At 41.7% G+C, this 3,402-nt stretch overlaps 1 non-coding gene across 1 annotated transcript; it reads left to right on the top strand.

Annotated features, from left to right (window-relative positions):
- Window positions 1-1,861: 1,861 nt before the first annotated feature.
- LOC126934566 (small nucleolar RNA U13) lies at window positions 1,862-1,965 on the top strand. Its single transcript, XR_007719029.1, has one exon. It is a non-coding gene; the product is annotated as a small nucleolar RNA U13 (small nucleolar RNA).
- Window positions 1,966-3,402: the final 1,437 nt, after the last annotated feature.

Raw genomic sequence — 3,402 nt, forward strand, 5'->3', positions numbered from 1 at the left:
GCTTATTGGCATTAATAATGGAAAAATGTCTGTTCAAATCTTTTGCCCATTTAAAAAACTGGGTTGTCTGCCTTTCTTCACTTTATTTGAAAGCCCCATTCTTGACTGAAAATTCCTCCAATCCTGGTATCACCAGAAGCTTCAGAATTAGACAGATACTCCCGCTACCAGTATCAGCACCAAAAATCCCCCCTGGTAGGGCTATTGCTTCTCCCTCCATTACTCCTTTCTCTGCAACTAGGAAGGAAAACTAGGATACCTGCAACATTCTCTGTAAGTACCACCAGGAAGGGCCCTGATTCACTATACAAGATAGAGGTCTTCCAATGATGTTCCTGAAAAATCCTGGCATCCTCAAGCCAGACCAAGGTTTTCTGCAGCTAAAGTGGTATAAGTCTAAAGTCATTTCCTAGACTTTCAGAGAAAAAAACAATGACTATGTTTTCTAATTTTAACTCTTTCTCTTGGAATTTTTACTTCAAACCGAAGTGCCTATTTTTACTTGCTTATGCTAGAAATTAATATAACATGATGCATGACTTATCAAAAAATTATATATTTTATTTGCAGAGTACAAATATCATTATTTCATTATGTTCTGCAGAAAACACAAGGACCCTAGATGCTGAACAATTTTGAGGACCATAAATGCAAGAAATAGAAAGGACTTAGAAGACATTATTCTCCTTCACAAAGTGTGGTACCACTGCTCCCCCCAGGCACTCAGGACGAAATACCATTGATGATTTGCTCTTTCTTCTTCCCCACCTCATTCAACCACTCATCACTTTCTAGAATATTTGCAATGCTGTCTTTTCATCTCCATCTTATCTGCCATTGCCCAGGTCCAGGGCCTCTAATTCCCTCTTCTGGGCTACTGTAATATTAAAGCCCTAAGTGGTGTCCTTGCCTCCAGCCTCTACACTGCTACTGAGTAGTGAATCACATTTGCAATTAATCAATGTTATAATCAATTACTTCAGTCTCTGCTTTGCCAAGAGAGGGAACTCCATCAAAGAAAAGATGGTGCCCATCCTGTTCAACACTGCATCTGTAATGCCCAGAACAAAGACTGGCATGAGATTGGAAAGGCAGTGGGTCAATGAAACAATGAATGAAGAACAAACATACGAATGATTTCAAACTGCAAAAGTACATATCACACAACTCTGGTGACTGTCCTTCCTACCTCCACAGCAGAAAAGATAAAGTCCATACTCCCCAGCTTGGCACACAAGGCCCTCCTTGACTTGACCTCTCTACCTCTCCTTGCTTATCTCAGCCACTCCCTTCCTTGAATTTTATGTATCAAAATATCTTGAAAAATTCCATGCTCTTTATCTCTTCTGTGTCTCAGCTCACTTCCTTGTGCCTGGAATGTCCTTACCCAACACTCCATCCTCTATCTCCTTTTCACCAAACTCTTTTCTCCTTTTTAAAAGCATAGAGAACACTGTCCATTGTGTTCTACCACATGGATTTAGCAAAGCTAAGCATTTTGCCATATTTACTCCAATTTTTCTTTAAGAAATAAAGCACTGTAAATACAGTTGAACCTCCTTCTTTAATCTCATCCCCTTCTCTTTTTCTTCAGAGGCATCTGTTCTCTTGCTTTTGGCGTTAACCATTCACATATATATATTTCATATTTTTAATTGGGATTTTGAAAGCTACCCCACCCCCACTGGTCACTCTGATGTTTTGGCCTAGATGAAGAGTAGTCCAAAGTCTAGAGAGGTCAAGACTTACATGAGGTCACTTAGCAAGGTAAGACCAAGATAGCCCACAAGCCCAGGACTCCTGTCTCTTAGTTTGTGTTTTCCCAATACACCATGGTGCATCTTTTAAACAGTGTGTATAGATCCTTTTGCCGCTCATAAGTGTGATGATTGGGTTTGCATGCTCACGTGTAAGATGTGTTTTCCTCAAACCTTGCTATAATATCAGCACAGTACCTATCTGACATGAAAAACATAAAGTAAAAAATTTTTAAATGGGCTGGGTGTGGTGGCTCACGCCTGTAATCCCAGCACTTCGGGAGCCAAGGCAGGTGGGTCACTTGAGGTCAGGAGTTCGAAACCAGCCAGACCCATATGGTGAAACCCGTCTCTACTAAAAATACAAAAATTAGCCAGGCACGGTGGTGGGCGCCTGTAATCTCAGCTACTTGGGAGCCTGAGGTGGGAGAATCGCTTGAACCTAGAAGATGGAGGTTGCAGTGAGCCGAAATAGTGTCACTGCACTCCAGCCTGGATAACAAATTTGGACTTCATCTCCAAAAAAAAAAAATAATCATCATCATGTATATGAACGAAATAGATACCATACACTATGTCTCAGAGATAGTGCTAGACATATTTATACACACACACACACATATATACGTATGTGTATTAGTTCATCCAACCCTCACTCTAGAGAAGAGAAACTGACACTCAGAGAGGAGGTGAAGTCACCTTCCCTGTGTTACCCAGCTAGCAGGTAGCAGAGGTAAAATTGGCCCCCCAGGGCTGCCTGACTTCTAATGCTGCCCTCTAGTGGGGACAGTATGGAAAAGACATGAGTTTTGAAAGCAGAAACCCCAAGATTTGTGTCTGGTTCCTCCCATCCCTGCCCAGAGAATCCTGGGTAAGTTAAGTTCATTTAAAATACCATTTACTGAATCTTTACTAAGCACCAGCAATCTTTACACATCACCTCTTTTAGTTCCCACAACCACATTCAAAGAGAAATATTATTTTTTCTCCATTTTCAGAGGGAGAAATTGAGACTCGGGGAGAACATACCATTAACAAGGAGCAAAGCCTGAAGCAGGACTCAGGATCACCAGCTCCAGAGACCGTGCCCCGAAATACCCCCAGCATCCTTTTTTTTTCTTCCTCTCATGGCTTGTTTTTTTAATTTCATTTTTGAAATTATCATGTAGTTTGTATATAACACATCTGATTAAAGTCTTATAGCCAAAATATACAGAAACCTCTTAAAACTTAATAAGAAAACAAATTCTCCAATTAAAAATGAGCAAGAGAGCTGAACACACATTTTATTAAAGAAGATATACAGATGGAAAATAAGCATAGGAAAAGGTGTTCAATGTCATTTGTCATTAGAAAAAGTACAAATTAGGCCGGGCGCGGTGGCTCAAGCCTGTAATCCCAGCACTTTGGGAGGCCGAGACGGGCGGATCACAAGGTCAGGAGATCGAGACCATCCTGGCTAACACAGTGAAACCCCGTCTCTACTAAAAAAAATACAAAAAACTAGCTGGGCGAGGTGGCGGGCACCTGTAGTCCCAGCTACTCGGGAGGCTGGGGCAGGAGAATGACGTAAACCTGGGAGGCAGAGCTTGCAATGAGCTGAGATCCGGCCACTGCACTCCACCCTGGGCCACAGAGCGAGACT

Source organism: Macaca thibetana, chromosome 13, assembly GCF_024542745.1.
Source record: "Macaca thibetana thibetana isolate TM-01 chromosome 13, ASM2454274v1, whole genome shotgun sequence".
Lineage (NCBI taxonomy): Eukaryota > Metazoa > Chordata > Mammalia > Primates > Cercopithecidae > Macaca > Macaca thibetana.